The following is an 11,479-nucleotide window of genomic DNA, read 5'->3' as shown; positions in this document are numbered from 1 at the left end:
TTTGTAAAATAGGAATAGTAATGTAATTACCTCCTAGAGTTTTGGTGAGGATTAAAGTATGTGAGCAGCTTAGTAAGTTTGCAAAAAATGTCTGCTGCTGCTGAATTCATTTAGTTCATGTGTGTGTTTATATATATATATATATAAGAGAGAGAGAGATTTTTGCCTTTGGGCCATGCACTCATCAGAGAGAGAAAAAGACAGAGACAATGAGAAGGAAAGTGAGAAATCACCCCCCAGGGGCATGGCCACACCACAATCCCTTCTTCTCCTGGTATCTTGGGCACCCATGCACATGCACCCTGTGTGAATTTCAAGCCACCAGTTCCAGGACTCGACCCGCAGTCGACCATGTAGGAGTACAACGACATAACTGCTACTCCATTCGCTGATCCCGAGCTCATTTAGTTCTTTCAACTCGACATAGGACATGTGGTATTGAGTCCCTTAATATTTCAGCACTGTTATTGCTACGCAAGCAGTAAGAGAATGTTTTGCAATTTGAATCAGCACTGACCTACAATCCACTCCTGGGACCTACCTCGATGTCCCTGGAAGCTGTCCAACTCCCATGTCCACCCACTTCTCACCCTGTCCTCATCTGCTGTCTGGATGGCTCATTCACGTACTCGTCTTCTCCAGTGACCAAATCTACTCAAAAGAAAACCCCTGAGGCAGACTCAGCTGCAGCCGCCACCACCAGGTCCTAGTCAGGGACTGGTCCTGCCCTCAGGGACTGGTCCTGCCCTCAGGGACTGGTCGTGTTCTCATATCTAGGGGCGGGCCAGAAATCTGACCCTTAGATTTGGAATCTACTTACTCTCTTCTGTACTCAGTGCACTTCCTAGTCTGCCAACACCAAATAAGTTATTTAAAACATTAAGGAAAGGGGGGGGGGCAGCAGGTGGTATAGTGGTGCTGGACTTCCACAAGGTTGACTGTGGTTCAAGTCTTGGACCTGGCAGCTTGAAACGCATGCATGGTGCCAGTACATGCATGGCCAAAATCTCGAGAGGAGAAAGGATTTTGGTGTGGGCATCCCCTCTGGGGTGGTGATTTCTCACTTTCTCTTTCTGTCTTTTCGTGTGTCTCCGGCAAGCACACATACCCTATAGCAAAAATATCTCTCTCACACACACACACACACAAAAAAAGAATTGCACAAGGTAAAAATATCCAGATATCCAGAAAATGGGAAGGGAAATGTCTCCTCCGCGCCCGCCCTCTAACTCTCCAGGGTCAGCCATGGTGACGGATTCCTCAGAGTGGATTTTAAATCCGCTCTCATTTCTTTCCCTGCTGCACCATCTCAGGGAGTGCTTGTGGGCGAGGACCCCCACTGCCCCCTGCACCTGCTCTCTCCCACTCCCACGCCCATCCCGAGTCCTCTCGCCCTCCTTCCTGCCTCCTGCACATCCTGCTACTTCCCCAGGAAGAAACCCTTTTAGCAATTCCAGCTGTTTCTCGTCTCCCCTTCTTCCCGACCACAGCCTGCTGTTTCCGTCCACCCATCTGTCAGGTGCTTGTCTGTCAGGTGCTCATCTCTCCCTGCTTCCCGTAGGCTGCCCTCGCATTCCCCAGCAGCCTGAGGGTGGATTGTCATCCCCATGGCTGCCACTGCCACCTAATCTACTCTCCCGAGCCTCAGACTCATATTTCCAGCACAAACTGGAAATGGCATCTTTCCGGTCCTTTGGGAACGTTGAGAATTGAATTCCTCATTTTCACCCCTAACTTATGCTGCTTCCTGGGGCTCCTCTGTCAGTGAGTGGCATCTGCATCTCTTTACGTGTTCAGGTTTGAACTGCAGTGGCCTATATTCCAAATGCCTCCTCCACCCCTGCTACAGCCCCATCCGGGAGGGTGTGAGAGGGTGAGGCAAGGGCATCACCAGCCCTGTCAATTCTATCCCAAGCCGCTCAGGAATCCACCCAGCCCTCCTTCCAGCCTCCCACGTCCCTGCCCTTGGCTAGGCTCCTGCCTCTGCCTGCAGAGCAGCTGTGGTTTATGGAAACAGCTTCCAGATCGCTTCCCTTCCCTACCTCCCGTCTTCCCTCCAGTTCATCCTCTGCTCCTGGCAGTGTTGAGACAGGAGTTAGACCCCACTTACAGGTAGACAGGACAGCCATCCACCCCTAAAGAGCCACTGTGCTGTGTTGCTCCTGACGATCCCCCACTTTTCCCAGTTGCCGTATTCCTTTGCCCTTAGACATGTAAATGTTATTCTTTTATTTTGGAGAGACTTTTGCTATAGGGCACATGCACTCGCCAGAGAGACAGAGAGATAAAAAGCGAGAAATCACCCCCCAGGGGGGATGGTCCCTTCTCCTCCATTCTCCTCTCGGGATCTTGGGCATGAACACATATGCGCTCAGCATGAGATTAAGTCACCAGGTCTGGGACTCGAACTATGGTTGACTACATGGGAGTCCAGTGACATAGCCATTAAGCTAACTGCTGGTCCCAACATGTAAATCTTATTCTTAAAAAAAATTCATGGTCCAGGGGCCAGCAGATGGCATAGTGGTCACATTGCTGGACTCCCATGACTGACTGTAGTTCGAGTCCCAGACCTAGTGACTTGAAACTCACACTGGGCAAGTGGGTGCACCCTTGCATGCCCAAGATCCTGGGAGGATAATGAAAGAGAAGGGATTGTGGCAATGCCATCCCCCCAGCAGGCAGTGATTTCCCACTTTTCCTCTGTCTCTGTCTCCTCCCACTCTGCCCATCCCCCGCCCCTCAGTGCATGCCCTAAGGCAAAACCTCTTAAAAAAAAAAAAAGAATTCATGGCCCAAAGCTTGTACACAAAGAATTTCCCAGCCTGCTGTGCCCACTCCAAAATTAGGAGATTAATTATTGGACCCACCCACCATGTGCCCCTCCCCTCCCCACCAGAGGGGAGTATGTGTGAGCCCCACCTGAAGATGAGCCCAAGCAAGGCCACTCTGACCCAGATAAAAACCCTTCTCCCCAGTTCCACCTCCACAGCCCATTTTCCGGGACCCCTTCTTTCTTGGGAGCTCTGTTTTTTCTTTCCCTCTCCTTCAGTTAATTTCCCACATTCCCTTCTCTGTGTCCTCGACTCTGATTCGTCCTGAGCGTGAGACAAGAACCCGTGTCCCGCTGCAAGTGTTGGGATCAATCACCTCTGCACCCCCACATTCCCGCGTCAGTGTCATCCTTCCAAAGGACAGTGGTGCCCAAACACTTTTCAAGTTTCCTCACTTGCTTGCTGGCCCTCAGAGACTCACCTCATTCATCCCTGCCCCTACTCCCACTGCCACTGCCCCCACACTGAAATTCCCATCAGTGGTCACCTGCCTTCCTCCAAACAGCTTTCATCCCCTGCCCGTCCTCTTTTTAGTCCTGTGACTATTCTCCTTCCTCGTCTTCTCTGCCCACTCCTAGCTGGACCCCAAGGCTAGTGCAAGAGTTGTCTCCTTCTTGAGGCCTTTTCATCCCCCTCCAGCGCTGACCTGCACCCCGAGCAGAACTCACCATTTCTCTGTGCCCACGCATTGTGTTTCTACTCCAGAGGGAGCTGGCGCCTTGGGTTCATTTTAGTATTCTCGGGGCCAAACTTGGTGCCTGGTTGCTGAAGAAACAGATATTACTTCATGTCCATTAGACGCATTAATCCATTCCCTCATTCATTGGAGGTTGTATAATTTTCTAAGTCTGTAGACAAGGGGGTTGCAATGTATAGTCTTCAAGGCCCCGAGAAACAACAACTCCATGGAACTTGGAGCTCCTCAGTGTCTCTAATGCTCAGCCCTCTTCCCTTCTTCCCTCCTTTCCCTGGTCCCCTTCCTTTCCCATTGGTTCCTTCCTTGGGTTTGTGTCTTCTCCCCCAAGCACTATCCTAAGGACACACCAAGCTACGAAGAGTTGTAGGCAGGTGCGCCTACAGTTTCCCACCTCAGGGGAACATATTATCCCCTGAATTCACTTATCCCCATCTCCTTCCCAAGTAATGCTCTAATGCCGAGTCACTCACACCAGGCAGAGCCCCAGATCTCTAGCCAGTCTCCATCAAGACTCAAGAACCATTTGAAGAAAGAGGGGGCTTCATGTCCCATGGTCAAAGATGAGTAAAGATCCTCATGTTAGATTTCCTTTCTATTAATATAATCTTCCAGTATGTCTGCTATGGTCTGAACGTGTCCCTCCAAGATATGCGTTTAAGCCTAGTCCCCACTGGAGTGGTATTAAGAGATGGGACCTTTGGGAGGCAACTAGGTCATGAGGGTGGAAACCTCATGAGTGGGATTAGTGCCCGTCTAATAGAGATTGCAAGGCGCATCCTTGGCTCCCCTAGGACACAGCAGGAAGCTGCCATATGACACAGAGGGCAAGCCCTCACCAGACATGAAACATGCTAACAGCTTCATCTTGGACTTGCCAGACTCCATCCTCATTATTCGTGGCTTTGTACCTGTGAATCCACCTACTTGCTAAAATTTATTTGTGATCCCCAAATCAATACTTGCAGTACTCTCTGGGTCATTTGTAGACACCCACAGAGAGGAGAGAAATTTGCGTCACCCGGTTTGCATGTTACCGGCTGAGGATGCACAAGGACTGCGTTTTTCCAAGCGTGGCCTGGAGACCCATGTGGGCTGGAAATGGTTTAGATCAAAGATGAGAGAAGCTCTGGAATTGAGAGTCGGGTTTTGAAATCTTTATAGCACTTTTAATAATAAATAAGGCTTGCATGTTGACGGACTTTTTGCTTCTATAACATTTTCATTTTATTATACAAAACCATCAGTCTGCAATGGATTGGACATACACAAAACCGAAACGATTGGTTTTTCCTCCACACAGAGTTTGTGAATCACCATTGTGAGGGTGATACAGTAGTCAGATTGCTGCAGAGGGCCAGGGAACAGCTGAGCAAAAGCTCTGAAAAACACAGGAGTAAAATGCTGGACACAGAAGAGGCCACCAGCAGTGCAGAACTGGAGAAGGCAGTAGAGAGGAGAGGCATTTGAGCTGTGGTTGTGCCCACGTGGCCACAAGTGGAAATGATGCTTTTCAGGGTACTCCAGGCCCTGAAATAGGGGCTGAGGCCAGGAGTGTAGAATGCACGGAGAATCAACGCTGGGCGTATATGTGTGTGCCCAGGATCCAAAGAGGAGAATGGAGAAAGGATTGCAGCATGGCCATTTCCCCATGAAGGGGTGGGGACTGGTTTCTTGCCTTCTGTCTCTGATTGTCTCTCCTGCATGTGCTCACGCCTGATTGCAAAAATCTCTCTCTTAAAACAAAAGAAGAATACATAGAGAATCAGAGAAGGTGCTCATCAGGCCTGCTAACCTGTATGTCTCTCTCTCTCTCTCTCTCTCGTGTGTGTGTGTGTGTGTGTGTGTGTGTGTGTGTGATGGAAGCAAGTTAGAGTGGGAAAGGAACCTGAAAGTGCTAGTGTGAGTCCCACATGGGTGGCTTTGGAAATGTGCGAAGGATTTGGGGCTTCTTCTTTAGCCCATGAAGAGCCATGCATTAATTTTGAGCAGAGAATGAAATGATCACATCTGTGTTGTCAATGACAGTGTTTGTTGAACTGAACTAAATGTTAAAAGTTCCCAGGCACTGACTCTTGGAGAAGAGAATTTTTTTCCTCGTCCATCAGAATGTGCAAATACAGGGAAATCGATTTCCACGCCTGGATGAACACGTGCAAGGAGGTGCATGAATGAGGAGTGCTCTGGAAAATCAATTCGCCTCTTTTGTCCTCTCCCCTCCACTCTTTTTCCTCTGCCCTCCTCTCCTCTTCGTCTTAGGGTGGGCTGGACAAGAATGCCACAAAAGCTGTCCATGTTCTAATCTCTGGGGCCTGTGACTGTTACTTAATGTGGCAAAAGGAATTTTGCAGATGTGATTAAATGACAGGTTTTCACCTGGGTTATCTGTGGGACCCCGTATCATCGTGAAAGTCTGTCAGAGGGAGGAAGGGCCAGCCTCATGTGCCTGTGCACTGGGAACAGACTCCCATTTGGCTACCTGTGGTCTAAATCCTGGCCCCCAGGCTTGGAAAAAAGCATGCTGGATACGTTTGTGTGTGTGCCCGAAAACAAGAAATGAAGGAAAAAGGATTCTGGCATGACCATGCCCCACTGGAGGTGCCTTTTCTCCCTTTCTGGTGCACAGAGGTGCCCTGTGGCAATAAAAAAAATAGAAATAAAAAGAAGACAGTAAATATATATATATATATATTGTGCCAGACCTACTGCCTGCTGGCTTGCTTGCTCCCTTTCCCTTTCCCTTTCCCTCTCTTTCTCTCTCTCTCTGGTAAAATTAAAAACTAAAAACAAATGGAATTAAATAAATAAATAATTCTTTTTTTCTTTCTTTTTTTGGGGAGAGAGGTTTTTGCTATAAGGCACATGCACTCGCCAGAAAGACAGAGAGAGACAGAGAGACAGAAAGTGAGAAATCACCCCCCCCCAGGGGGGATGGCCACTCCACAATCCCTTCTCCTTCATCCTCCTCTCAGGATCTTGGGCACGCATACACACACGCCGGCATGAGTTTAAGCGACCGCATCTGGGGATTGAACTGTGATCGATGACATGGGAGTCCAGCGACATAGCCATTATGCCAACTGCTGGCCCCTGAATAAGTAATTCTTTTAAAAAAAAAAAAAAAGAGGGTGGCTGGGGCCAGAAGGTGGCATGGTAGTTAAGGCAATGGGCTCAATGGGCTTCCACATGGCTGACCGCGGTTCAAGTCCCAAAACTGGCCGCTTACTTTCTCACTTTCCCTCTTTCGCTCTGGAGAATTATTCATAATAGTAATAAATAAATAATTCTTTTAAAAAATTGTTTTAAAGGGAGGCCGGAAAACCAGTGACCAGCAGAAGGTGACAAGGAAAGCAAGAGCTTGAAGCAGAGGGACAGGTGTCAAGAATGCAAGCAGCCTCTAGACGTTTGAAAAGGCAAGGAAATGGACTGTCTTCTGGATCCTCTGCAAGGAACTAGCTCTGCTTGATTTTAACTCAGCGGAACTAATTTTAGGACTTCTGGCATCCAGAACTGTAAGGTAACAAACCAGGTATATTTTAGCCACTAAGATTGTAGTAATCAGTCAGCAGAACTAAGAAACTCATAGGCCAGCTTTCCTCCTCCCTTCCTCTTCTTCCCCCTCACTTAGCACTGTCCGTAGTACTTTCTGCCATGATGGCTATGTCTTATATCTGCACTGCTAGCCACTGGCCACATGTGGCCACCGAGCCCTTGAAATATGGCCACTGTGACTGAGAAACGATTTTAATTCTATTTCATTTTAATTAACTCCAATATAAATAGCTATATATGGCTACTGGCTACCATGTTGGGTAGAACAGTGACTTGTACTACAATAAAACAGAGAAGGGGGACACAGAAGCCGAGAAGTCTTCAGATGCCTGTTTTGGCGTATTTGGTTAATGATAGTAGTCAGATGAAAGTGGAAATGAAAATGAGTCCTGCTTTCCACCGACTATGTATTTTTTTAAAGAATTATTTTATTTAATTTTATGCAATATCATTATTATTATTTTAATTTGACCAGAGAAAAACAGAGACAGAGACAGACAGAGAGAGGGAAAGTGAAAAAGCAAGCCACCAGGTCTGGGACTCAAACCATGGTCAGTCATGTGGAAATCCAGTACACTTAACCACCATGCCACCTACTGGTCCATGTATTTTTTTTTAATAATACTTATTTTTATTATTATTTTTAAATTTGGTACAGGGCACTCATACTCAACAGAGAGAGAGTGAGAAAGTGAGAAAGCAAGCCACAAGGTCTGGGACTTGAACCGTGGTCAGCCATGTGGGAGTCCAGTATCCTAATCACACACCACCTTTTGGCCCCCCAACTATGTTTTAACCTATTAGTTTCAGTGGGCCTCTGAAAGAGGCCTGGGAACCAGGAGCCTAGAGCCCTCACCTGATTGCGATATGTTACCTTAAATCTCTGCCAGGAGGAGGACAAGAGCTGATGTCTGTTGAGCTCTAGCAAAGCACCAGGCGGCAGGTATTCAGCATATTTACAGAGGATCCTAGTTGACTATCTCAGCAAACCTGAGAAACTGGCATTTTCATTCCCATGTTAAAGGTGAGGAAGAGGAGGGTTAGCGAGGTAAGCAAGTTGTCCAGCATGGAGGAGATATTCACAGCCAGTTCTAAGGCCAAAGCACTTCCCACCTACTTCCTAGACAGTTGTAGGTACAGGACCAGCAGCCCTCACGCTGCGCACCCTACCCTCGGAGAAGGTCGAGAGAACCAAACAGGGAACGACCCTGAAATGCTGACAAGGCCAAGATGCTGAGCATGCTGGGGAGGGAGGTGATATTTTCTGAGAATACAAACAGCACAGCGCTCTGAGATGGTTCTGCACTCTCACTGATATTGAAAATGCTTTAAATTTTCCATTTAAGAAATGCCCAAGGCCTGGCCCATTTCAATCATGTAAAAACCAATATCAGTTTGGAAAGGTTATCACTTTCCAGTTCCAGTCAACATTAAAAATGCAAATGTGTGCTATTTAAATATAGCCTTTGGCCACCAGCTCTGAGTCGGCAGGACTTAAGGTAAACCACAGTGGTTGGCCATCTCCCACAGAGGACTCAGCCCTGCTCAGCAGGAAGGAGGCAGGGGACATCCAGAAAAGTCTGTGTCAGGCCGAGAATATGATGTATCGCTTCCAGCCTTATGAAGGTCTGGTCCGCAGAGGTTGTCCAGTCACCAGCAATGGATCAGACATCCATTCATTAGGGCCAGGGACTTATTACCTTCCTTTGTCCTTGTCCTCCCAGCACCTGCTTCAGCATATGAGAGCAAGAAATATATGTTGAATAGTTGAATTTATCCATCCACCATCTTGTGTGGGATGTCCTCTCATGCCCCAAGCACTGTGCTAGGCCTTTAATTGGTACAGAAATGAGCCATTTGGGCAAGCTAGTCCCAAGGTATTTACCATCTAAGAAGATTGGTAAGATGTGACAATAAACAGTACTAACATAAAATCATACCAGACTAACCTTCTCATATGTATTAATTCTGGAAGTCTATCAACAACAGGAGTTTGAGGCTGTGCCAGATAGAGGACACTTGTGTGGTCGGACCTCAGGGGTCTAGGTGTTCAAGAGTCACTGGGCTGTGAGGTCAGCAGAGAGATCTTAGAAGAGGAACCAGGAGCCATTCTGGGTATGCATGGCAGGGCCAGCTCATGCTCTTGGTCATCTCTGCTCTCACGGTGTGAGCCCCAGGAGGGCTGCACTGTGTCTTTTCAGCGCTGTACCCCAAACCCTCACACGGCATCTGGCATACCCTAGGAAATTAATGTTTACTGAATAAAAGAAGGAATAAATGAATGGCTGTTACCCATAAGAAATCATAATGAGTATTTTCTGAGCATTTAGCATGTTCCCAACATTTTACATCCATCTTCTTAATCAGTTATAACAATAAGGAACAGAAACCACATCCATTGCTTGAACAGGGAGAGTTTAATGTGAAGGAGTGGTAACTAGGTAACTGAAAGGATGAAATGAGAACTGTCCTAGTCCATCTGGGCTGCTATAATAAAATACCATATACCGGATAGTTTCTCTTTCACAGTTCTGGAGGCTGAGAAGTCCAAGGTCAAGGTGCCAGCAGACACAGTATCTGGGGAGGGCCTGGTTTTAGTTCCTGGATAGCACCTTCTAGCTGTGTCCTCACATGGTGAAGGAAATCAGTCCCAAGTAACTTCACAAGGCAAATCTTTGCAGGCTCTCTCTCTCTTTTAAAGACAGGGTCTTGCTCTATCAAGATCCTCCCACCTTATACTTGCTAAGTTGCCTGGGACAGTCTTGAACTCAAAGTAAAGTTGCTGGGATGACAGGTGCACAACACTGTGCTTGGCTTTTAGTTGACCCAGGAATTGAACCTGGGCTTCCCATGTGTTCCTAGTCTACAGAGCACAGTGTGTTAGCAGCGTGCACTGCCCCAACTGGACCCAAAGTCTCCTTTATAAGGGCTCCACCCATGTGACCTAATCAGCACCAAAGGACCCACTTATTAATACCATCACCTCAGAATTAGGATTTCAATATGTGGCTTTGGGGAGGACACATTCATCATATAGTAAGAACAGTAGCTATCACAGAGATAGCAACTGCAGGAAGCAGCTAACCCCCTGGGATGAGAGATCACAGGAAGAAGGTTAGGTTTTTTTCAATTTAAAGGCTTAGATGAGAGATCCTGTGAGCTGAAACTCAGGTACCACTGATGAGACACTGGCAGTGAGGCTGATATCTCCGAGTTGGATGCAATGAAGCCGATTCTGCCGGCGTTGAGAAAAGTGCAAGCTGGTTTCACTCACTGCTGTGGGACTCCCGGAGTTAAAAAGCACTGCTGAGGGCCAGCAGGTGGCATGGTGGTTAAGGCACTGGACTCCCACGTGGTTAACCATGGTTGGAGTCCAGGACATGGCAGCTTGCTTTCTCTCTCTAGTCAAATTTAAAAATAATGAGGAGAGGGACCAGCAGTTAGCATAATGACTATGTCACTGGACTCCCACGTAGTTGACCACAGTTCGCGTCCCGGACCCGGTGGCTTAAAACTCATGCTGGGCGCGTGTGTGTGTGTGCCCAAGATCCCGAGAGGAGAATGGAGGAGAAGGGATTGCGGCGTGGCCATCCCCCCGGGGGGTGATTTCTCGCTTTCTGTCTCTCTGTCTGTCTCTGTCTGTCTGGCGAGCGCACGTGCCCTATACCGGAAAAAGCTCTCCAAAAAATAAATAAATAATGAGGAGAGGCAAGGGAGCAGGCCTCAGAAGACACCCTCATGGCTACTGAGAACTAGTCATTTCAGGAGAATAGGAGAAATGAAGATTGTCCACTGATAATTCAGCCTCCAGCCCACACACTCAAGTGATAGGCAGACTTTCAAGCCTCCTGTCTCTGTCTCTGTCTTTGTCTCTCTCTACCTCTGTCTCTGTCTTCTCATTTTTTTTGTAATTTTTCCTTTTTAAAATTTTTTAAGGTAAAGCAGTTTCTTGGCTTTCAGCCCCTCCTTTCCCTTTATCTTGTTAATAATCCCCTCTCCCTCTCCCAACCCAGGAGAGACAAGGGAGCAGGCCTCAGAAGACACTTTCATGGCTACTGAGAACTAATGATTTCGTGCAGCGTGCTTGTGCCCCATGTGGTTTTCTAATTTTTACTTTTAAAAAAAATTATAATTTAAAAAAAATTTTTTTATAGTTTTTTTCTTCTCTTTTTCTCTGTTTCTTGGTTGTTTTTGTTGTTGTTGTTTCTCTCTCTGTTTCCTTTTCTGCACACTCCTGGATGTTCAGATTGCACTTCAAGTGTGGGAAAAAACACGCCATCCATCAGATAACTAGAAATCACCGCAGGGCCACAAGAAATATGGGAAAGCAAGAAAATACCTCTCCTCCAAGGGAAAAGAATAACTCCTCTTCATCCACAGACAGTTCAATGGAAATCAT

The sequence above is a fragment of the Tupaia chinensis genome, unplaced genomic scaffold, assembly GCF_000334495.1.
Source record: "Tupaia chinensis unplaced genomic scaffold, TupChi_1.0 Scaffold000215_1, whole genome shotgun sequence".
In the NCBI taxonomy this organism is placed as follows: Eukaryota; Metazoa; Chordata; class Mammalia; order Scandentia; family Tupaiidae; genus Tupaia; species Tupaia belangeri.
The sequence above is the reverse complement of the archived record's forward strand: the minus strand, read 5'-3'. Positions refer to the sequence as shown.